The sequence below is a fragment of the Trachypithecus francoisi genome, unplaced genomic scaffold (assembly GCF_009764315.1).
Source record: "Trachypithecus francoisi isolate TF-2019V2 unplaced genomic scaffold, Tfra_2.0 Lachesis_group12, whole genome shotgun sequence".
Taxonomy (NCBI): Eukaryota; Metazoa; Chordata; class Mammalia; order Primates; family Cercopithecidae; genus Trachypithecus; species Trachypithecus francoisi.
Window position 1 is genome coordinate 109,023,833 of NW_022681457.1, and position 25,101 is coordinate 109,048,933.

The window sequence follows — 25,101 nt, forward strand, 5'->3', positions numbered from 1 at the left end:
GCGCGCGTGTGTGACGGGTGGTGGTCGGGGAATGTCTCAAGCCAGAAGTCCCAGGTTTTAGGAGTTTAAGTAGAGCTGGGAGACCCGCTTCTCTCCCACACCAGGCGCAGACGCCGAGGCACAGCTCCGCCAGCCGCCCAGCGTTTACCTGGCGAGACACTCACCTCTCCTCCCTCCTGGGGAGGCCACCGCCTCCTTCTCCCACTTCTGCCCTGGGCTGGTGCCCAGCTAGGTGAGTGACGGGCAGAAATAGGGAAGGAGGAGGCGAGTTTTTAAAAACCGAGTCAGCTCACCCCCTCGTCCAGGGTCCCCACCCGATGCCTGGTCCCCAGGGAGCTCTCGGGATCGCACGCCTGAGTCCCGGTCCAGGTGGGGACCATTCCGGGTTCTTGTGCGCGGGCACTGGATGGGGGCGCGCTCCACCGGGAGCTTCCCCTGCTGAGGGCTCATCCCCAGCTTTGCCGAGAACTTTCCTGGCAAGGCACCGGCTGGCGTTCTCCCAGCCCGCGAGTGGCAGATTCGGATCCATGGAGGCCCAGAGCTGCCGCCGAGTCCTGGCTCCGGGGAGGGCAAATCCGAAGTCGGCGCAGACGCCTCTTACCCGCGGTTCTGCCTCCGCCCCCTGGAGATTTGCCCTTGGAACCACGTTGCTCTGGCGCCCAAACTAGGGTGGGCTGGTTTCAGCCAGACCGCCAAAAAACGTGGATTCTAAACACAGAGGGAAGAGCCAGCTCCCATTCCCTCGCCCAACCTTAGATTTTTTTGAATTCCGAGAGAGGTCAGGCCGGGGTCCCCTTCTTGGGTGAGCGTTCAGCCCTTTGGAGTTCAAACACTGAGAAGCAGATAGGCAGCTGGCGGGCGTCACAGGATCGAGCCGAGGACTGAAGGCGCCTCCTACCGGGAATCCACCGCCTCCAGACGAAAATAGGCTGCAATCAAGTTCACTTCCAAAGGCGGAATTCATGGGTACATATGGTGTCCACGTGTGTATACCTGCAGAGTTGAAACGTGGGCATTTCTCCCCCCACCCCGCTATTCTGACTTCTTAACTTGCACCCTAACAGCTCGACAGAACCTTGGCGTCCACAAAAAGGCAAGTTTGGGTCTGCCTTATGATTTGGGGGTGGGAAGACATTTGGGGAAACAGTCTCCATGTCTGTAACAGCAACTGCTATTCCTCACTTACTTACTATGAACCACGCACAGGGTTACCACCGACATCCCCTGAACCATCTCATTTAATCCTCATAACCTGGGAGGCGGTTATTGGTCATGCCCACTTTATGGAAGAGAAAGCTGAGGCTTAAGGAGGTGAGGTCATTTTGCCCAATGAAAACACGGCTGGGAAGTGTCAGGATCTAGACCCAAGTTGGTCCACACCAGAGCTTCTGCTCTCCCTCCCATAGCATAGTTCCTACTGTCTGCACATACTCTCCACCCTAGGAGAAGTTTCACCTTGCCTGGCCACCTGCAAATGCTGAATAAATATTAGTTGGATGAATGAAAGCCCCAAATAATAACCCATGATTTTAGTGAATGGGGAGAACCCTTTGTGTAGGCAGGTACTTATAATAATACACTCCCATTTAAGACCTGTGTGTATTCATCCCAAAGTTTAGACAATGCATGTGGGGACCTTCCCAGGCTGCAAAGGAGTGACAGGAAACAGTCACGTAGCTCTCAGATAAGACCAGGAATCTGGTTTTCATTTGACTCTGCAAGACGGACTTTGGAGAGGCGTGGGGTGGGGGCAGGAGGGTGGTAATGTCAGAACAGCTGTCCCAGCTCCTAATCTGAAGGCAAAGAGCTGCTGTACTTTTCCATGCCAGGATCATCCCAGACCCGCCCTACTCTGCTGCAGACCCAACTGGGCAGGTCTTGTGTATCACAGGATATCATCTTCAGAGTGTTCCATTTAAGCAGGCTCACCCTGGCTGATCTGGGGAGAGGCTGAGGAAATTCTCAGCCAAAGTTGAGGCCCAGGCAAAACTAAAGAAGCTACCAAAGAAAGCATGTTTCTCCTTATCCTCCTCCCCTTCATAGCCCTCTCCCTCTACATGTTAGTTTCTCTGAAACTTCCCTACCTTTTATTGAACACTGTGTTTCACGTGCACTTCTTTTTTTTTTTTTTTTAAGACGGAGTCTCGCTCTGTCGCCCGGGCTGGAGTGCAGTGGCCGGATCTCAGCTCACTGCAAGCTCCGCCTCCCGGGTTCACGCCATTCTCCTGCCTCAGCCTCCCGAGTAGCTGGGACTACAGGCGCCCGCCACCTCGCCCGGCTAGTTTTTTGTATTTTTTAGTAGAGACGGGGTTTCACCGTGTTAGCCAGGATGGTCTCGATCTCCTGACCTCGTGATCCACCCGTCTCGGCCTCCCAAAGTGCTGGGATTACAGGCTTGAGCCACCGCGCCCGGCCTCACGTGCACTTCATACATTGTGTTACTTGATACTCAAAACGGCCCTAAAGGAAGATTCTATTATTCCAGTTTTTCAGGTGAGGCTGTTAAGACTCAGAGAAGTTAGGTACTGGATCTGCTAGTAAGTGATAAAGTATTTGAATCTGGGGTCTTTGCAGGGTCCTCGCTCTAAATCACTCTGCTAGGAACCCCCTTGGGTGACAGGCAGAATAATAGCTTCCCAAAGATATTCACAACCTGATCCCCAGAACTGGTTACGTGGCAAAAGGGACTTTGCAGATGGGATCCTGTTAAGGATGTTGGGACAGGGAGGTTATCCTTTATCTTCCTGGTGGGTCCAATGTTGTCACAAGGGTTCTTACAAGAGGGAGGCAGGAGGGTCACAGTTAGAGAGGGAGACCTGATGATGGAAGTAGAGATCAGAATGCTCTAGTTCCTGGACAAGGGTCAATAGCCAAGGAATGTGGGCAGCCTCTAGGAGCTAGAAAAGGAAAGGAATGTAGTCTCAGCCAGAGCATCCAGAAGGAGCTCTTGGTGTCCACAAAAAGGCAGGTTTGGGTCTGCCTTACGATTTGGAGGTAGGAAGGCATTTGCAGATCCATTTTGGACATCTGACCTCCAGAACTGTAAGAAGATAGTTAATTGTGTTGTTCTAAGCCATGAAGTTTGGGACAATTTGTCATAGCAGCAGGAGAAAACTAATACATCCTGCAAACTCAGTCACCTAGGCCGATGTTCACTTCACCTGCTTTTTTAGCTAACTGTCCACGGTAAACCTCTGAAGAGGCACCATGATATAGCCTATGTCATGGATTTAGAAAGAAGGCAGGATTCCATCACCTTCGTCTTTGGTTTCTGAATCCTCTGCCATTTGTGAGCTGTGTGACCTTGGGCAGATGTCTTGTCCTCTCTGAGCCTCAGTTTCCTCATGTATCAAAAAAATTATTAGCATTTCTATGCTAATAATACCCATTTTCCAGGGCTAACTCAGGGATCAGGTGAACTAGTATGTGACAAAGTGCCCAGTGTGGCCTGAACGTGAGTTGTTGGGAGCGTTAGCCTGTCTAGTTCTGAAAGCCTAAATTCAAAGAGGAGAGGATGCTGTTCTGAGAATTCCCATGGCATTACATTTTTATTCTTTCTGGCTGAATGGGTAAATAATGACAGTGTTTAAAAATATTCAACTGTCCCTGGTCAGTGACCAAGACCCAAGTCTGTCATGCTACTGACTTTCCAGGCACATCAATGAAAGTGAGGCTGGAAAATCAGTTTATAGAAATAGATCATCATGCAGAACAACTCACACATGTGCTCAGGAATATACGTCCAAGGGTTTTCATTGCTGATTAATTTTAATGGTGAAAAATGGTCACCAACCTCAATGCCCAGCACTAGGAGCTATGCTAAGTAAATTGTGGCATAGACTCATGCTGGCACACTGTGAAATCACCAGAAAGAATGAGGTAGAGCTATCTGATGTGAAAGAATGTCCAAGATGTATCATTCACTGAGAAAGACACTAAATATGATGATACTACACAAACAACTATTTATTTATTTATTTATTGAGATGGAGTCTCACTCTATCACCTAGGCTGGAGTGCAGTGGGGCTATTTCAGTTCACTGTAACCCCCGACTCCTGGGTTCAAGTGATTTTCCTGCCTCAGCCTCCCAAGTAGCTGGGATTACAGGCGTACACCACCATGCCCTGCTAATTTTTTGTATTTTTAGTAGAGATGGGGTTTCACCATGTTGGCCAGGCTGGTCTTGAACTCCTGACCTCAAGTGATCCACCCACCTCAGCCTTCTAAAGTGCTGTGATTACAGGCATGAGCCACCATGCCTGGCTCATAAATGACTTTTTAAAACGATGTAGGCATATATATACACACACACATATATATGTCTACATCTTTTAAAATGTGTGTATATATATATACACACATATATACACATATATGTGTGTGTGTATATATATATATATTTGATTAAGTACAGAAAGACTATGGGAGGAATCAAACTAAACAGGTTACCCTTAGAAATTAAGGGGTGTGGGCCGGGCGCGGTGGCTCAAGCCTGTAATCCCAGCACTTTGGGAGGCCGAGACGGGTGGATCACGAGGTCAGGAGATCGAGACCATCCTGGCTAACACGGTGAAACCCCGTCTCTACTAAAAAATACAAAAAACTAGCCGGGCGAGGTGGCGGGCGCCTGTAGTCCCAGCTACTCGGGAGGCTGAGGCAGGAGAATGGCGTAAACCCGGGAGGCGGAGCTTGCAGTGAGCTGAGATCTGGCCACTGCACTCCAGCCTGGGCGACAGAGCGAAACTCCGTCTCAAAAAAAAAAAAAAAGAAATTAAGGGGTGTGTGTGTGTGTGTTGGGGAGGTAATTTTATTTTTCAGTGAGGATGTGTTAATAATAAAGTTGGCTGGGAACCACCTGTATTGTCCACCAGGAGCATATCCTCCTATTATCTGTCCCTATGTCCTCCCTTGCTTGCTCTGTTCTCTGCCATCTGTTACTCTTTTCCCTTGCTTGGTTCTGAGCAGGTCACTGTCTCTTCCCACTGACTTTTTTTTTGAGACAGGATCTTTCTTTGTCACTCAGGCTGGGGTGCAACGGCATCATCTCGGCTTACTGCAGCCTCCACTTCCTGGACTCAAGTGATTCTTCCATCTCAGACTCCTGAGCAGCTGGGACTAAAAGCATGCGCCACCACACCTGGCTAATTTTTAAATTTTTTTGTAGAGATGGGGGTCTTGCTATGTTACCCAGGCTGGTCTCAAAATCCTGGGCTTAAGTGATCCGCCTGCCTCGGCCTCCCACAGTGCTGGGATCACAGGCGTGAGCCACTGTGCCCGGCCCCGACTTACTCTTCATGTGGACTCATTTCTAAACCTATGAGGAGCTGAGCGACGTCTCTGCTGTATGACTCTTGTGAAAGTCAGCAGTAAATCACATATGTGCACTTTCAACCTGGCCTTTCCTGAAACAGTGCACATGAGTCACCGGGAAGGGATGTGTCTTGCATGTAGGTTTCACTGGTGACATACTGGCCCAGCCCCGCTGAAGGCTGAATCAGGTCTGTGTGGCAGACAAATTATGCTCACGTAGCACAAAGCAAAATTGGATAGTTGGACCATTAGTTTAAATAAAACAGTTTTGTCCCATTTCCTGAAAAACGTTGATTCTGGAAATGTGTTTCTACCTGGGTTACCGGTGTAACTGGACGTGTGTGGACAGCCAAGAGTGGAGCTTCTGAGGACATCATAGCATTGGGGTACAAGTTCTTGAGACCCCTGGGAACAGACAGCCAGCAATTCTACCTCCCTATCACCCCATCTCCTCTTGTGCTGCAGCTTGTACAAACTTCCCTCTAAGCCTCAGCATGATTGCAATTCATCTGGCTGCTTCCTAACTGGCGTCCTGCTCCCAAACCCTCCCCCTTTAATCCATTCTCTATATTGTAAAGTCAGCAATTCAGTGGGTCACCGTTGTCCCCTCATGCAGTCCAGGCTTCTCTGCAAGGACATGCCGGACTTCCGAAGGGGGTGGGCTCTTCTCATGAGCTCAGCCTCCTTACTCACCATCCCTCAGGCTCCATGCTCTCTCATCTTCCCGTGGGTCTCCTTTTCATCAGCGACGAAATCTTTCCCAGAAGCTCCCAGTAAACTTCCTTGATACCTCCTTTGCCGGAACTGGGTCATATGCCTGTCATGGGCAAGGACCCTCAAAATGGGCGTAGACTCTCAGGACTCACCTGGAGTCACCTGGGGGTTGGTGAAGACACCTGGACCAAATGGAGGCTTTGACAACAGGAAGGATGCCAGTGACTGTCAGAAGCCCCCAGCAGGTCCCTGCAGCAGGTAACCTCGAGCCCAGGGAAACTGCCACGTTGGACTGGCACACGCTGAAGCAGGAAAGCAACCTGCAGAGGGAGAGGAGAAAGAAGCAACCTGGATTACTGCTGGCCCTCCAGTTCTCTTTTTCCCAAGAATTTCCTTTCCTGATGAGTTTCTGTTCTTGCAATAAAAGGGCACTAAGAGAGTCCCTTTGAAGCTTTGATAGGCAGCTGAGGAGTAATGCCAGAGGCCAGGCATGGGTGCCCTGGCCCTCTGCTAATTTACTAACTGCCCAAAGGTCCTGTGTGATGGGATTCCAAGGAAATCCACTCACCCCTTGGATAAGCCAATGACAACAATAATAGCAGCCAACCGTCATACAGTGCTGACCAGGGCCAGGCACTCTGCTATGCACTGTACAAGGCCTGCTGCATTTGATCAGGCTCATCACCACACGAGGAAGGTACTATATTTCCCCTTTTCACAGATGGGAAAACTGAAACACGGAGAGGTTAAGTGACTTGACGATGAACACTGAGCTGGCAAAGCTGGGGTCTGGGCATGCACCCAGGCTGCCTGGAGGCTGTGTTCTCGCAGCTTCTCTACCCTGGCCCTCACTGGTGCTTGTGACACCCTTCAGATGGGACTCCTTGATCCAGGTTTGGAGAATGGGTCACAAACCTGGGGACAGAGAGGCCCAAAGGGAGAAGCAATGACAGTGTCTTCCATACTGCCATGGTCCTGGTTGCCCATGTACTCCACCATGCTGCTGTAGTGGGATAATATTTCACTTGATGTAAGTCTTTTTTCCTCCCTTTTGTTCTTTCCAGACAGTGGCTCTTCTTCAGGGTAAAGCCTCGTCCAGCGGAAAAGCAGAGATGCTTTTGAGTTTCAAGAACCAATTCTTTGGCATTACAAGAGCCTGGGCTTTGAGTTTCAAAAGTAGAAGTCCTAGAGGCTTCTAGGAATAAAACTGTGTGTCATTAACAAGACACCTGGAAGACTGAGCAAGATGCAAGAGTCATTTCCCCATGACCGAGATGAGGTCAAGGGCCCTGGGCCAGGGGTCTGGGCAGAGATCTAAGGAGAGTGGATGAGTCACGATGAAGTGGCGCTAGGGAGGTGAGTGGTGGCCAAGCAGCAGCCCCACACTAGCTTCATAAGTGTGGCTTGCGGGCAAGCTCAGCAGAGCGCCTGCTCCTCCCCTACCAAGGCGCAGATGCGGTGGGGGAGGGAGTAATTGGCAGAGGGGTGACGCAGCCTTGCAGAAGGTTACCAAGCTCTGCCAACATCTCCCATGTGCCCCAGAGGAGGGAGGAAGAAGCTGAGAGGAGGAGAAAGAAGCCAGGCACAGAGACTTCCAGGAGGCCTAGGCAGCTGCGTCTGCCGCCAGGAAGACGGAAGTGAGGCCAAGACAGCAGGTGTTAGGGGACACCAGACGCTGCCCCCTACCCAGGCCTTAGCACTTTCCGAGCCTCCTCTACCCCAACAACAAATTTACATACAACCCAGGGCAAGAGGTAGGGAGGCCCTGGTTAATTACTGCTAGGTGTCTTCCACCAGCAGGATGGGGACTTGAAATAGAAATTCAGTCTAGTTTTGAGAGTGGAAGTTGTGTTTCTTGCACATTCAGGATGTGACTGAAGATCCTTCTGGTTTCCCTGCTGTTCCTCAAAGGGCTTTGCATGTCCTGCTCTGCTTTCTTGCTCATTTCTACACAAAGGAAGGAGGTTACCAGGGTTCTTTAGGAGAAACAGATGAGGCAGAGTCATAGAGCGGAGGTCACAATAGTCCTCCTGCCCTTTCTGCATCCTCTTGTGAGCAGCCCACCTGTCTCTCCTTCCTACCATCCAAACTGTCTCAATCCCCTCCCCTGCAGAATAGCTTCCCAGTTTTTTTTTTTTTTTTTGAGATGGAGTCTTGCTCTGTGGCCCAGGTTGGAGTGCAGTAGCCAGATCTCAGCTCACTGCAAGCTCCGCCTCTCGGGTTTACACCATTCTCCTGCCTCAGCCTCCCGAGTAGCTGGGACTACAGGCGCCCGCCACCTCGCCCGGCTAGTTTTTTGTATTTTTTAGTAGAGATGGGGTTTCACCGTGTTAGCCAGGATGGTCTCCATCTCCTGACCTCGTGATCCACCCGTCTCGGCCTCCCAAAGTGCTGGAATTACAGGCTTGAGCCACCGTGCCCGGCCGCTTCCCAATATTGACATAGCAGAGTGGATGGTTCTTTGTACCTACTTCACAACAACCATAAGCCCTCAACCAACAGTGTACCTGCTCTTACCCTACCTGTCATTGTGTGTACTTGGGTGGAATTTCAGTATTGTGCAATGTTGTCTGGGTTGCTGTCATCTTTGTTGTGACTCTTTGAAATATTTAGATTAGAGTTTTGCAGTTTGGGCACTATTGACATTCAGGCTGGGCAATTATTTGTCGTGGGAGACTGTCTGGTGCATTGCAAGATGCCAAACAGCTTCCCTGGCTCTACTCTCCAGATGCCAGTAGCACCCCTTTCCCCAGCTGTGACAACCAAACTGTCTCCAGACATTGCCAACTGTTTCCCCTGGTGGCAGAGGAATCAGCCCCAGTTAGTAATGGCCGCTTAGCTGGGCGCGATGGCTCATGCCTGTAATCCCAGCACTTTGGGAGGCTGAGGCAAATGGATCACTTGAGGCCAGGGGTTCAAGACTAGCGTGGGCATGGTGAAACCCGGTCTCTACTAAAAATACAAAAATTAGCTGAGTGTGGTAGCAGATGCTTGTAGTCCCAGCTACTTGGGGAACTGAGGTGAGAGGATGACTTGAAGTTGGGAGGTCGAGGCTGCAGTGAGCTAGGTGGCGCCACTGCACTCCAGCCTGGGTGACAGAGTGAGACCCTGTCTAAAAAATAAAAACCAACCAACCAAACCAAAGAACTGTTGCTTAAAACATTGAACACAGGATCTCCGGCATATGCCGTTTGCTCTGGAATTGATGTCCAGGATAGACAACAAAATTTGGTCAGAAAATCGGTGGCCTCGAGGTCAGAAGACCTGGGTTCAACCTCCAGTTCCATCACTTCCTTCTTGTGTGATTTTGAGCAAATCATATAGCTTTTCTGAGCTTCAGTTTCCCTATACGTGTATTGGGGAATAATGAATGAGGAGAGGGATTTTCATTTGTTTTGTTCACTGCAGTACCCCCAATACCTAGACTAGCGCAGGGCACGTAAGAAGTACTCAATACAGATGGGTTGACTGAATAACTCTCTCTGCTCTGCCTCCCCCACCCCCAGGACTTCTCTAGGGTTCAAATGAAAAAGTCTGTAAGAACTTCCATGACTGAGGGGTCCCAGGAAATATTGCACCCCATTCAAACTCAGAAAGCAACAGCCGCTAGCTGACACTTTCTAAATTAATTTTATAAATCATGAAGATTCATCATAGTCAAAAACTAGGAACAAACCAAATGTCTTTCAATGGTAAATGGCTAAACTGTGATGCATCTATACCACGGAATAATACACAGCAAAAAAAAAAAAAAAAAACCCAAATCAGCCAGGCAGGGTGGCTCATGCCTGTAATCCCAACGTTTTGGGAGGTGGAGGAAGGTGGATGACTTGAGGTCAGGAGTTTGAGACCAGCCTGGCCAACATGGCAAATCCCCATCTCTACTAAAAATACAAAATAATAATAACTGGGGGTGGTGGTGCACACCTATAATCCCAGCTTCTTAGGAGGCTGAGGCTTGAGAATCACTCGAGCCTGGGAGGCGGAGCTTGCAGTAAGCCAAGATCGTGCCACTGCCCTCCAGCCTGGGCAACAGAGCAAAACTCTGTCTCAAAAACCAAAACAAAACAAAACCCCCAAATCATTGATATACGCAACAACCTGGATAGATTTGAAGGGAATTATGCTAAGTAAAAAAACACCAATCTCAAAAGGTTACATACTGTATGATTCCATTTATATAATATTCTTGAAATAAACAAATTATATAGATGAAGAACATTGCCAGGAGTTGGGGATGAAGGTGGCCACAGTGTGGTCACCTGAGGAAGCTCATGTTGATGGAACAGTTCTGTATTTTTAAAAAATGTCTTATTTTTAATTTTATGGTTATATAAATAGGTGTATATATTTATGGGGTATGTGAGATATGTTGATACATGCATACATTGTGTAATAATCACATAGTAAATGCGGTCTCCATCACCTCAAACATGTATCATTTCTTTGTGTTATGAACATTCTCATTCTAATCTTTTATTATTTTAAAATGTACCATAAATTATTATTGACTGAAAAAGTTAGCCAGGAGTGGTGGCGGGCACCTGTAGTCCCAGCTACTTGGGAGGCTGAGGCAGGAGAATGGCATGAACCCGGGAAGCAGAGCTTGCAGTGAGCCGAGATCACGCCACTGCACTCTAGCCTGGGCGACTGAGCAAGACTCCATCTCAAAAAAAAAAAAAAAAAAATTACTGTTGACTGTAGTCACCCTGTTGTGCTATCAAATACTAAATCTTACTCATTCATCTTAATCATTCTAACTATATTTTTGTATCCATTACCCACCCCACTTTCCCTTCACTCCCTATTACCCAGCCCAGTCTCTGGTAACCATCATTCTACTCTCTGTCTCTATGAGTTCAATTGTTTTAATTTTTAGCTCCCACAAATGAGTGAGAATAGGTGGTTTGTCTTTCTATGCCTCACATATTTCACTTAACATAATGACTTCCAGTTCCATCCATGTTTTTGGCAAAGGCCAGGATCTCATCCTCTTTTACGACTGAGTAGTATTCCACTGTGTATATGTACCACATTTTCTTTATCCATTCATCTGTTGATGGACACTTAAGTTGATTCTAAATCTTGGCTATTGTGAATAGTGCTTCGATAAACAAGGGAGTGCAGATATCTCTTTAATCTACTGATTTCCTTTCTTTTGTGTATATACCTAGGAGTGGAATTGCTGGATCATGTGGTAGCTCTAATTTTAGTTTTTTGAGGAATCTACAGACTGTTCTCCATAGTGGCTATACTAACTTACATTCCCAACAACAGTGTGTGAGGGTTCCCTTTTCTCCATATTCTCCATATTCTCTCATTAGGTTTTTTTGTTTGTTTGTTTGTTTGTTTTTTGAGTGGGGGACCAGGGTCTTTCTCTGTCCCCCAGGCTGGAGTGCAGTGGTGTGATCTCGGCTCACTGCAACCTCTGCCTCCCGGATTCAAGCAATTCTCATGCCTCAGCCTCCTGAGTGGCTGGGATTACAGGTGCCTGCCACCATGCCTGGCTAATTTTTGTATTTTCAGTAGAGACAGGGTTTTGTCATGTTGGCCAGGCTGGCCTCGAACTCCTGAACTCAAGTGATCCTCCTGCCTTGGTCTCCCAAAGTGCTGGGATTGCAGGTGTGAGCCACCACAACCGGCCCAGTTCTGTGTTTTGATTGTGATGCTGGTTACACAAACCTACACAAATGATAAAACTGCACAGAATCACACACACACAGGAATGTGATCTGCACAAATGATAAAACTGCATAGCATCACACACACATGAATATAGGTGAAGCATGAAACCAATGTTATAGAATAAGCTCTGTGGATTATACCAATGTCAGTTTCCTGGCTGTGATATTGCACTATAGCTATACAAGATGTTACCACTGGGGAAGGCTGGGTGAAGGGCACAGAAGATCTCCCTATATAACGTTTTCAATTTCCTTTGCATCTGTAATTACTTTAAAATAAAGACTTTTAACCCATATAATAAATCCTACATAGGGAGATGGGCAAAAATTATCAAAAGCATGTGCAGTGTCGAAAAAGTTAAATTCCCCCAAATTACCAGAGGACGTTCGAGACTCAGACCACAAATCAAGCTGCCAGGAAATGGAACTAGTTTTCCATGACTCAGTCTAATTTAGCTCATAAGCCTCCATTCTGCCAGGTGGTAGAAATGTTCCCCTCCCCCTTTGGCTGGAATGGCATCTAAGTTCTGAAGGCCTTATGCCGTGCCAAAGTCCCCCCCTCAGGGGGACACCTGGTCCCTGTTCCCAGGCTGGCTGCTGGCCTTCGGTCTGTGCAAGCCTCTGCCAAGCTGTCCTTCACCCCAAACCCAACACCATGCTGTGCCCGATGGAAACCTGGCAGGAAGACGAGCCACTACCTGGTGTCCTGCAATTCAAACGCAGTCCTCAGATGTTTTATTTGGCCCATAGAGTATTTTAAATCACTACTTGCCAATATTTGAAATGGGGCATTTTCACATGCGAGTGTAGATATCTGGGCTAGTCCTCATTTCACACGTTCCCTGGGGCAGCAATCGACTGGACCTCACTGTGTAGCAGTTGCCACTTGAACCTGGGCACGCCTCCTTGTGGGTTCATCACAGTCCCCACCATTTCTGACCCCTTCATTTGGCTGGATTCACTCTTTTACAAAACCTGCCTGGCAACATGGAAGCTCAAGGTGGCAGCCCTCACTCTTCCTCACTTCTGTCCCATTTTGGGGTCTCTAGGGATCATTTTTCTCCTCCTGCTCCTTGCTGGGGTGCAGAGAAACTTTGCGGTGCTATCTCAGACCCACCTGCTGAGGGATGACCCTTCCGTCTAGGGTCTTGCTGCCTCCTATGCCCACCCCAGGCTCCACACAGGAACGGGTCACCATGGGATATGGCCCAGGGACCTCGTTCTTGGTTTGCCTTGCTTGCTTTTCAGACCTCATCCTCCTGATACGGAAAGTTTTATTTGATCTCAAGAGGCTGAAGCCTTGCCGGTCCGGCGTCTGTTTACCCTTCCCCGCCATGCCACATCTGTTCCATTGTCTACCTACACCAGTCCTTTCTGTTTCTCCTCCTCTTCTAGACTGTTGAAAATCAAAAACCAGGACACTCTGATTCCCTTTTCCTGCTCTTCACCCCTTCCTGGAGGCAGTAAGCTAACAGCTGCCTGAATTTTAGGATGTCGGGGCAATAGACAAAACTGGGAATGAAAAATGCATTGGTTAATTCAAATATATCCGCCTCATCATAGTTCTTCCCACACCGGACACTGCACTAAGCGCTTACATGCATTCTCTCCCATTTCCTCGTCAAAGAGGAAATGGGGCTCAGGGAGATTAGGTGTTGGTCCGAAGTTGACAGCTAGTGAAGGGACAGAGCTGGTACTTGAACCCAGAGCCCATCCTCTTCACCACTCCCTTCCCACAAAGGTGTGGCTTTATTTCACAGCCCCCCCTTCTTGTTTCGCATACTCCCAGGTCCCCACGCATCTCCACAGGGCAGGGACCAGTGGGAATCCTTACCTGGGTGACAGTGAAAGGCTACTGGTTGAGCTTTTCCTAAAGCCCACCTCTGAGGGTGGCTCACCCATCCCCAGCTGACTGGGGTGGACAGGGTTCCAGTTACTGACACTGTGAAATGTCCTGACCCTGGACACCCCTCCCTCAACCCCAGCAGGAGAGTCCAGGCAGCCGGAGCAGATAGATCAGCTCCCGGGAGAAGGGCAGGGATCAAAATGGAAGGACAAGACCAGAAGCTGAGTCACAGCCTTGGCAAATCTAGTTATAGGGTCGGGGGAGAGGCTGGCGGCCATCAGTTCGCAAATCAGCAGTCCTCCCTGAAACCTGGACAAAGCCATTTCTTGGAAAATCCAATTAGAATTCAGAGCCTTGAGGGCCACCCTGGATTTTCTGCTGCTCAGCAACCTGCAGAGCCTGGCCCAGCTGGCCCGTGGGCCGTACCACATCAGAAGGCCCTGAGAGCAACAGATGAGCTTGTTAGTCAGTGGGTCCCCTGACAGCTGCTGTCTCTTTGTACTCCAGCAGGAAGGCATTCCTTTGTCACCCCTGGTAGGCAGAACACCTGATAAGCCATCTGTCTGGCCAGCCCTCTGTGCGCCAGGGGGCTTTGCTCGGAGGCTGCTATTCCAGGCCCTGTGCAGCCTGCGGGACTGGGAATAGTGGCTGAGTCAGTGCAGCCCCAGGCACAGACAGACACACTCCGATGTTTTCGGGTTCTCTTATGGATGATATTGTTGGACCCTTATACCTGGGACTGATTTGGATGGCGCTATTGACCTACTGACCCTTTATTTGACCAGAAAGGAGAATGGGTTTTTTTTGTTTGTTTTGTTTCTTTTGTTTGTTTGTTGTTGTTTTTTTTTTTTTTTTTTGAGATGGAGTCTTTCTGTCACCTAGGCTGGAGTACAGTGGTACAATCTTGGCTCACTGCAACCTTTGCCTCCTTGATTCAAGCAATTCTCCTGCCTCAGCCTCCCAAGTAGCTGGGATTACAGGCATGCACCATCACACCTAGCTAATTTTTATATTTTTAGTAGAGACAAGGTTCCACCATGTTGGCCAGGCTGGTCTCTAACTCCTGACCTCAGGTGATCCACCGCCTCGGCCTCCCAAAGTGCTGGGATTACAGGCATGAGCCCCAGTCCCCAGCCAGAATGTTTTTCTTTCTTTCTTTTTTTTTTTTTTTTTTTGAGATGGAGTCTTGCTCTGTGGCCCAGGCTGGAGTGCAGTGGCCGGATCTCAGCTCACTGCAAGCTCCGCCTCCCGGGTTTACGCCATTCTCCTGCCTCAGCCTCCCAAGTAGCTGGGACTACAGGCGCCCGCCACCTCGCCCGGCTAGTTTTTTGTATTTTTTTTAGTAAAGACGGGGTTTCACCATGTTAGCCAGGATGATCTCGATCTCCTGACTTCGTGATCTGCCCGTCTCACCTCCCAAAGTGCTGGGATTACAGGCTTGAGCCACCGCCCCCGGCCGGTGAGTGGTATTTAAAGGGCTTTTTACATGGGTCTCATCCAATCCCCCAGCAGCCCAGGGAGACAAGAGGACAGCTACTCCCATGCCCCTTTTCCAGACAAAGCAACTGAGATTGGGTCATCATCTAGGCCCAGGTCATGCAGGTGACCTGCAGAAGTGGTGGCACCAGCCCTGAGGGCAGGACCCTGGGTGAAGCCTGATCTCTTTTGGTTGGGCTGGTAGGGAGGGGCAGGGGCTGATGACAGGGGAGCTTCCCTGGCCTGCTCAGAAGTCCCTCCTGGTCAGAGCTGAGCCATGGCTCTCTTTCCCCTAGAGAGAGCTTGCTTGGGGGTTCCTCATTGCCCTTTGGGGTTCCATGGAGCACCGTTTGACAACCTCTGCTTTGAGAGTTTCTTCTTTTAGCAGTGATTATAGAGCTGTTCTGTTTACAAGGATCAGGAAGAGTGAGGTCCCTGTATGAACTCTATTCCTGGCTCTGACCACAGCAAGGGACATCTCTTTGAGCCTTGATGTCCTCATCTGTGACATGGGCTTCTCCGACTAGATGACCCCACTGTCCATAAGAAAGAAGGAAGCCCCGCTAGCCTGCTGTGTGTTCCCGTGCTGCCCCATTTGGGAAATGATGCACTGGCCCCAGTACACTCTGCTGTTTTTGCTGGTTGGGAGAGTCTTCTGGTCTTGTTTTTTCCGGAAGATTCTGGAAAAGCCTCCAGTTCTGCCCCTGCGGTGGTTCCAGAGCAAGGTGCTCCTCCAGCCGAGACAAGTCCATTCAGAAGCTCAGGGTGCAGCAGGAAAGGAGGCAGCTGCATCTGTCGTGCTGAGAACAGGTGAGAGGTCGGCCCCGAGGGTCTCTCCTTTGTCTGGCTCCTCCCTGAAAGTCCCACATCCCATCTCTCTGGGCTTCTCGACCGCAGCTTTTCTCAACAGGAGGAACCCAGGGAGCCACTTCTTGTTAGAGCTTCACCCCAGCCCCTTGGCCTCAACCTGGAGGTGATTCCTGCCCCCAGAGGCAGCCATCCTCCCGCGGACTCCAGGGGCTCACTGGGACAGCACTGATGATGACAATACGGATAACAAGCGCTGCCACTGATAGTCACTGATACATCACAACCAGCCCGTGCAAGACCCTGTGCTGAGTGCTTACGTCCACCTTCCCATCGCATCCTCCCAACAGCCCCATGGGGGTTACTGTCACCCCAGCCTAGAGAGGCTAGGTGCATGCCCCAGGTCACACTGCTGGTAAAAGGGATGCAGGGCAGCTGCGGAGCTCCGGGTCCTAATCACCCCATCCCACTCAGTGGAGGGGGCGCATTTTGCTCAGAATTTCACCTGAAGTTGGACTCGAAGCAGTAATTTGGAGGGATGTGGCTCAGTGATTGCATGCACCCGTCTGGAGCAGGGAAGGTGGACTTTTCTGTCCCTAGATGTCCTTGGGACCTGTCGGGATGGCCCTGGACCCCTGGCCACTGCTTGGAAGCAGTTCATAGGAGCAAGACCCATTGGCAGATATCAAGAAAGAAACGAAAAACATTTTTTCCTTTTTTGAAAAGTGGAGTTCCTCTCTCGGGTCATACTGGTGTGACATTTATCACAAATGTCCCTCAAATCTTTGTTGACGTCTGTTCCCCTGTGCCATCAACTCCCTGAGGGCAGGAGCCGGGGTCACTTTGGCTCAACGATGAATGCCCAGTGTCCATCATGGTACCCGGCATGTGGGAGGCATTTGATGAACATTTGTAGACCAGTGCCTCAGCAGTGAGAATGAGGCTGCCAGGTGAAAGCATCAAGCACCGTGTGGGGGTTTTTCTTGGGTGGGGTACTAAGGTGTTCGCCTGCAGCGCTGGGTCGTGGCTGCTGCTCGGGAGGTGAAGATCCCAGGCTCCCTCTGAGTCACACGGTTTCAGGCCTGGGGTATCTGTGTCTGGGCGCTATGCTGTGAGGGCTGGGGGTCACCATCCTGGGCCACGACTTCGTGCAGACACCTGCTCAGCCAGGCCAGAGGCCCCAGCAGCCAACCAGCTGCTGTTTCTCAACCTGCTCCCTGCCCAGACCAAAGCAGAGACAAGAGAGGGGACAGGTGCCCTTGGGAGATGCAGTTGAGAGCAGGGATGTGCTTAGCCAGGGCTGCACCCTGGCAGGCAGACTTGCTTTGAGATACTGCATTTTATCTTGAACAAATTCATGCCACCTTTGCATTCCAGCCAATAAAACTCTTGCCTTTGCGGGGCACAGTGGCACATGCCTATATTCCTGGTTACTTGGGAGGCTGAGGCAGGAGATTTGCTTGAACCCGGGAGTTCAAATCTAGCCTGGGCAACATAGTAAGACCTTGTCTCTAGAAAAACCAAACCCAAATGATTTGCTTTGTTATATACAACTTAACACTTCTGTGCCTCAGTTTCCTAATCTGTAAAATAGTAAAAATAGCAACACCTGCCTTGTAGGTTTGCTGTGAGGACAGAATACATTTCATTATATTTAAAGAACTTAGAATAATGCCTGTTACCTAGTAAGTACTACACAGGGTTAGCTATTACTATTATCAACGTTATTATTATTAATTTCATTAATTTACTAGTTGTCTTGAATCAGTTGCATGGGGGTGGCCCCTACTCTGGTTTTCAACACACTCTTTAGAGCCAACTGCACACTCTGGGGGAAGAAGGGCAATGTTTCTGGAATTGTTGTTCCCTTGGCATATTCGTTAATCTATTCCCATGTTACAAATTACGCCAAAACTTAGTGGTTCTGTGAAAAACAGTATTTATTATTTCACAGGTTCTGTGAGTCAGGATGAAAGCTGGTGCCCCTGGTTCAAGGTCTAGCACAGGCTGCAGTCAAGGTGCCAGACAGGCTGCATTATCTCAAGGGTCAACTGGGCAGGGACCTGCTTCCAGGCTCACCCATGTGGTTGTTGGTAGAACTCAGCTCTTTGCGGGCTGTTGGCCAGAGACCACTTTAGTTCCTGGTCAAATGGGTCTCTTTATGGGATGGCTTACAATTCAGCAACTGGCCTTATCAATGCAAGCAAGTAAGGAGACACACACAGAGAGACAGAGAGAGAGCCCACACATACACAAGCAAGATGGGGGTCACAGTCTTTCATAACTTAATCTCAGGAGTGACAGCCAATCATTTTTGCTGGATTCTATTCTTAGAAGCAAGTCATGATCAAGGAGAGGAGACTTCACAAAAGGTGCGGTCATTGGGAGCCATTCAGAAGCTGCCTGCTCTGTTGAGGGCACACCATCTTGAGATCATGGGCATTAGAAAGAACCAAGTTTGATGCCGACTTTAAAACAATTTTATTATTGGTCTTGAATTCCTAGCCTCAAGTGATTCTCCTGCCTTGGCCTCCCAAAGTGTTGGGTTTACAGGCATGTACCTCCATGCCTGGCCCAATGTGAGCTGTTTCTCTTACCTAGTGTTAAAATAAAATGGGAGGCCATTAGGCTGAGGTGGCTCCCATGCCCTGGGTTCCTAAACAAACAAGGTGAAACTTAACCTTAGCCAATCATAAAAGACCAGCTAAGCATTAATTACATAATCAGGAACTTTCCACCAGGATCATCTAAATGAGGCAACTGCCCAAACCTTAACCAATCAAATAATTTCTTTATTTTCCACATTCCTTATTTAATTTCTCTGATTTTCCTCATTCACCCTATCAAAGCCCTCCCTTCAAACTCCTCTGGAGGAGCCCCGAACCACCTTTGATTTGGTGCTGCCCAGTTCATGAATTGCTGTTTGCTTGAATAAACTACTTTTTTTTTTTTTTTTTTTTTTTTGCTATGGAGTCTCACTCTGTCACCCAGGCTGGAGTGCAGTGGCGTGATCTTGGCTCACTGCAAGCTCCGCCTCCCAGGTTCACACGGTACTGCTGCCTCAGCCTCCTGAGTAGCTGGGACTACAGGTGCCCGCCACCACACCTGACTAATTTTTTGTATTTTTAGTAGAGACAAGGTTTCACTGTGTTAGCCAGGATGGTCTCGGTCTCCTGACCTTGTGATCCGCCCATCTCAGCCTCCCAAAGTGCTGGGATTACAGGCGTGAGCCACCGTGCCTGGCCATAAACTTTAACTTTTTTACATGCCACCATTGATCTTTTAACACCAGCAGTGTGAGTCCCACACGTTACTCTACCTCACCCAGCCTCGTCCCCAAGGATCAAATGTTACCCACCTTGATGAGCCACCTTGCCCAGTGCGTGAGTTTCCTGTGGCTGCTGTAGGAGATTGCCACAAATTTGGTGGCTTATTCTTGCACAGTTCTGTGGCCAGAAATATGACATGGGACTCACTGGGCTAAAATCAAGGTGTCAGCAGGGCCGTGTCCCTTTCAGGAGGCTCTAGGGAGAATCTGTTTTCCTTGTCCTTTCCAGCACTGAGAGACTGCCCGCACTCCTTGGCCTGTGGTGCCTTCCTCCATCTTCACAACCAGGAAGGGAAGCTGAGTCTTTCTCACGTGGCATCATTCTGATCTTTTCAGTTGCCACACTTACCTCTGACCCACTTCCTTCTCCTCCTTCACCCAGTATTAAGAATCCCTGTGGCTACATTGGGCCCACTAGATAATCTAATCCAGATATTCTTCCTATTTTTAGGTCAATTGATGAACAACAATCATCTCACCGGCAACCTTAGCTCCCTCTGCCATGTAAGGTATCACAGTCACGGGTTCTAGAGACCAGGGTATGGGCCTCTTTGGGTATCCATTATTCTACTGACCAGAGAGTCCTTCCTTGAATCTGTTTTCATGTGACCCAAGGGCCTCCCCTTTTCCACAGGCCACACCTGGCTGCCTGATTGTCCCTGGGGGGGTCCTGGCACCCAGAGGAGGAGGCGCTTCCCACATGCCCAGGGGCCAGGAGGAAGGCTCATTAATTCTGTAGGAACATGAAGAGGAGGCAAGTGGTTGGACAAAGCGATGTTCAGGGTCGTGCTTTGAGGTTCCCACGTGTGTGTCTGACTCCCTGGGGCTGCCCATGTGGTCCTGTGGTCCTGTGATTTTACTCCAGGAGACCACCTGCCTGCCACCCCTCCGAAGAAGCGGAAAAGCTGCTGTTTCATGTTGGAGCTGCACACACAGAGGAAGACCTCGTGCCTGGCATCAGGCCATTCCTCAGCTTGTCTCCTGCTGGGTGGTCTATCATCCTCACAACATGCTGGGCTCAGGATCCGGGCCTCCTGGCTGGAAGGGAATCTGGAAAGACAGGTTTTATTTGTCCTGAGGCCAGCTTTCAAATTTTGCCAACTCCACTGATGTTCCTAGCGCCCGACACTCATAAGGCCTTAGTTCTCCCAGAGCACAGGGAAACTGTGGCTTCAGAGCAAGGAAGGAAGAGCAAGCCACTACTCCGTGTGCCCCTGGTGGTGTAGTGGCTAGGATTCGTGGCTTTAACCCCCGCGGTCCGGGTTCGATTCCCGGGCAGGGAATCGTTTTGCACTGGCCGCCCTCCCACAGGAATCTTGCTTTACTAGGCGGTCAGCTCCAAGGACCGGATGCAGAGCCCTCTCCGCAGCGAGGGGCAAACCCGGGCGAAGAAGCGCAAGTCCTGGTAGACCACCTCTCATGGCACACCGCTCCTATTTATCTCCGTGTCCCTCATCCGCAGAAGCGGCTTTAGAGACCGACTGAGCGTCTCGCTCAGGTGTACACAGCCTTGCAGAGATGCCAGCCCCCGTGGAGCTGCACCCAATAAGGCCCTTTCTTTGCCGCAGCCGCCCTGGAGGCGCCTATCGGGCTGCGCTGCGAATAACTAAGAGAGAGGCCAAGCCAAGTCGTGGCGTTTGTGCAAGCCCTGGACACGGGCACCGGCCAGTCAGCGGAGCCTCCTCGCCTCCGTTCGCCGCTAACGTGCTCGTTAGGCCTTGGGAAGAGGCGACCGGAGGCGATGCCCGAGAGTTGGGAGGTGAGTGAGAGGCGGGTGAGGTCCTGGAGTGAGGTCCCATTTGCTGATTGAGCGGTAGAGGGAGGCGATGTTTGCTGACCCAACAAAGACAGCAGGTGAAGTAGGCACAAATGGAAAACTTGCCGGTGCCCTAAGCAGAAGGCAGGTGTAGAAATCAGCACTAGGACGTCGAAGCAATGGTAAAACAGTCAAATCCCACAATGTCTACACTCTACCAAGAACTTGCGCCCTCTCCCCCTTTTCCATTCAGTGCTCCCAAGAGGGGTTCGGAGAACCCCGCGTCCACTGTAAGCTCAGGGGGGAGCGGGAGTCAGGGAAGTGAAGTGCACAGACTGGGCAGAGGCGGCGGGCAGAACCGCGGGGGTGAGAGGGCGCGGTGGCCGCGGGCCGGGAGCCGCTGCTGAAAGGCGGCCTGGGTTGTCGTGTGGGGTGACTGTCGGTGGAATCTTTGGCGGAGAGTGGTTTGGAAGAATGGCGAGGGGCGGCAGTGGGGAGGGTGGTGACCCTGAGCGTCCGGCCCGGGCGAGGGGCCTGTGCTGTCCCGGCAGGGCATGGGCTCATTCCCACTTACCTGGCAGGGGAGAAACCGTGGTCACGAAGGGGGTTCTCCCAGAGTGAAGCTTCTTCATCGCGCTCTAGAGTTGCTGATCCTGTGATTTCCTCAATGTGGGAAACGGTGTTTGTGCTAGAAGAGGGCTGCGCTCTTTACCTAACATAACGGGATTCAAGACTGACTGCCTCACGCCCACCCTAAAACGTTTACGTGGCTTCCTTGTCTTTTTTTTTCTGTCCTAAAGTCGCCTCATCCTCACACCCCCTCATTTTTTTCTTCCACACTCGAGTCTCTCTCTCTCATTAAAAGCTCCACCAAATATTTGAAATATCTCAACCAGAAAGACTGCAATACATTATTTTATTCGTGGAAGCTACAGACCAGCTAGGTTGAGAGTTGCTTGATATTTTCTGCTCAACGGTGAGGCATAGGGCACTTGGAAGGTTTCTCTTTGGGCAGTTGTTTGTGTACTGTTGGGTTTCCTTCTTTTCCCCAGACAGTATGGCGCTGTGGGGCCAGCGGTAAACCCTGCTTTCTGGCTGCAGATAAAGGCCGCAGCTGGTGCAGGAATTAAAAGCAAACCAGAAGACACATGGGTTCGCCCCAGTGGGTCCAAGATAGAGTCTGACTGTAGCAGGATTCGGATTGGAACAGAGGTTGCTGCAGGTACAACGCAGAGTATTAACCACTATAGAATCCCAGTGCGCCCCACACTTACTGCTCGTCGTTTCGCTTCCCCACCCCTCTTTTATTTATTTACATATTTTTTTGAGAGACAGAATTTCGCTTTGTTGCCCAGGCGGAGGGCAGTGGCGCGATCTCGGCTCACTGCTGCCTCAGCCTCCCGAGTAGTTGGCACTACAAGCATGCACCAAGACGCCCAGCTAATTTTTGTATTTTTCGTAGAGACGGGCTTTCACCATTTTGGCCCGGCTGGTCTCGAACTCCTGACTTGAAGTGAGTGATCCACCCACTTCAGCCTCCCAAAGTGCTGGGATTATAGGCGTGAGCCACCGCGCCTGGTCCCCCGATTTTTTTTTTAATGTAAAAGGATTATGCGATTTTTACTTCTTTTTTCTTGGGCAGCTACAGGTTCTCCTGATTTTCTCACGTGTTCTCCCCGTTTCCCCCTCTCCATTCTGATGCATGTCCCATCTTCTCTGCATCCAGGCGGTGCCCTCTGTACGGGCATCCTGGCTGTCCCATTGTCTCGACCTGGTGTCCCCTGCTTCTCCCGCCCCCTTTTCACTTTTTCTCTTTTGACTCCCCTGCCTCTTGCCCGCTCCCGCCCCACCAACCCCATCTACTGAAGCCGAGTTGAGTGAAGGGAGAGCAAGCGGAACAGATGATTGCCTGAAGGCGGCGCAAGAAGACAGAAAGAGCTATCAGGAGAGCCGTCGGGGCCTTCAGCTTCCCCTGGGCCCTACCAGGCTCAGGCTAGGGTCGCAGATCCAGGTATTTTCAGAGGCACTGGCTTCTGAAGTAGGCGAGGGTCAACGCAGGGTGAAGGCCATTCGGCCGCCCTTCTGGCTTCAGAGGGACGCAATGCGCGCGTTTCTAACGTGCAACAACACGATTAGTCGACTCAGCCTTTCCCGTTTTCTGAAGCTTTGTTGTCTGCACACTTGTCCTGCAGAGAGCGAACGGCAACCCTTAAAGTTCAGTGATTGCTTAATCTATGTTGAGATGAAAGCAATCAGTTGAGGTTGTCTCTGTGGCGCAATCGGTGAGCGCGTTCGGCTGTTAACCGAAAGGTTGGTGGTTCGAGCCCACCCAGGGACGTGATTTTAAATGTTGGTAGTTGTGGCCAGGCGCGGTGGCTCACGCTTATTAATCCCAACACTTTGAGAGGCCGACGTAGGGGAAGCCTCGCTTGAACTCAGAAGTTCAAGACCAGTGAGAATCCCATCTCATTTAAAAAAAATAAAAAATTGCAGTTGTTTCTCCTCAGGCCTATCACTGTATTTAAAAGTGAAAGACTGTTCCATTGTGTCTTGTGCATCCCATGAGGACACAAAGCAGAAGGTTCCCCTCCGAGCCTCCTAGAAAATAAGACCCCTCCAGAACAAACTAGGTTGTATGTATTGGAACCTGAAAGTACATGAAGAGAGAAACTTCAAATATTCCGCCTTCCTTTCCACAAAAATTAACCCATCACAGTCTCCTTCAAGTGGTACCATACCTCTTCACATTACTCCTCTCCCTGCCTTTATGCTATTGTCATGCATTTTACTTTACACATGTTCTAAACCTTCCAATCCATCTTTATTCCTTTGTTTAAAGAGTCAGATGTATTTTTGGTTTTGATTTGTTTGTTTGTTTGCTTGTTGTTGTTTGTAAGATAAGTCTTGCGCTATCAGACAGGCTGGAGTGCAGTGGCACAATCTTGGCTCACTGCAACCTCTGCTTCCCGGGTTCAAACGATTCTCCTGACTCAGACTCCTGAGTAGCAGAGATTACAGGCGTGGGCCACCACACCCGACTAATTTTTATATTTTTAGTAGAGAAGGGGGTTCACCATATTGGCCAGGCTGGTCTCGAACTCCTGACCTGAAGTGATCCCCGCCCGCCTCGGCCTCCCAAAGTGGTGGGATTACAGGCATGAGCCACCACGTCCGGCTAAACAGTCAGATATTAAAATTGTATATTTGCTTATGTAGATGTCATTTCTAGTGTTTTTTTTGTTTCCATCCAGATTTTCTTGCCGTATCAGTTTCCTTCTGTCTGGAGGACTCCTTTAACTTGCTTATTAGATGTCTTAAACTTGCACTATCATTCACTGATGCCCTGTTCATTTAAAAAAAAAAAAAATTGTTTGCTGGGAGCAGTGGCTCACGCCTGTAATCCCAACACTTTGGGAGGCCGAGGAGGGTGGATCACGAGGTCAGGAGATTGAGACCATCCTAACTAACACAGTGAAACCCTGTCTCTACTAAAAATACAAAAAATTAGCTGGGCACGGTGGCTGGCGCCTGTAGTCTCAGCTACTCCGGATGCTGAGGCAGGAGAATGGCGTGAACCCTGGAGGCGGAGCTTGCAGTGAGCCTAGATCACGCCACTGCACTCCAGCCTGGGCGACAGAGCGAGACTCCGTCTCAAAAAACAAAAAAAAATTGTTTCCATGAGTTGATGAGTTGTATTTTAGATGTTTCAATAATTCGTGGCTTTGTGTTTCTTAATCTTTTTTTCTGCAGCGTCTAATCTGCTATTAATTGCATCCAGTCAATTTATTATCTCAGCTGTTGTAGTTTTTAATCTCAAAAGTTTGATTCTGACCATTTTGATATGTTCGATACCTCTGCTTAATTCTTTGGACCCATAAAATATTGTCATAATAACTGTTTTAAAGTCCTCTGTGTTCTTCTTCTTCTTGTTCTTCTTTTTTTTTTTTTTTTTTTTTTTAGGATGCAGTCTCGCTATTGTTGTCCAGGCTGGAGTGCAATGCTGCAATCTCAGCTCACCGCAACATATGCCTCACCAGCTCAAGCAATTCTCCTGCCTCTGACTCCCGAGTAGCTGGGATTACAGGCATGCACCACCATGCCTGGCTAATTTTTGTGTTTTTACTGGAGAAAGGGTTTCACCATGCTGACCAGGCTGGTCTCAAACTCCTGACCTCAGGT

General features: G+C 49.7%; 1 long non-coding RNA gene, 1 other non-coding gene and 1 pseudogene across 3 annotated transcripts; all 3 read left to right on the forward strand.

The window, feature by feature from the left end:
• Positions 1-5,207: 5,207 nt before the first annotated feature.
• LOC117093279 lies at positions 5,208-17,753 on the forward strand. 2 transcript variants are annotated; one of them, XR_004441084.1, is made up of 4 exons: positions 5,208-6,918; positions 7,090-7,381; positions 15,447-15,841; positions 15,942-17,753. It is a non-coding gene; the product is annotated as an uncharacterized LOC117093279 (long non-coding RNA). The 2 variants fall into 2 exon arrangements; XR_004441083.1 differs by having other exon boundaries at positions 5,208-7,381.
• A 3,735-nt stretch (positions 17,754-21,488) lies between these two features.
• Positions 21,489-21,632, forward strand: LOC117094096 (annotated as a pseudogene).
• Positions 21,633-23,186: 1,554 nt separating this feature from the next.
• On the forward strand, positions 23,187-23,260 carry TRNAN-GUU. The gene has a single exon. It is a non-coding gene; the product is annotated as a tRNA-Asn (tRNA).
• Positions 23,261-25,101: the final 1,841 nt, after the last annotated feature.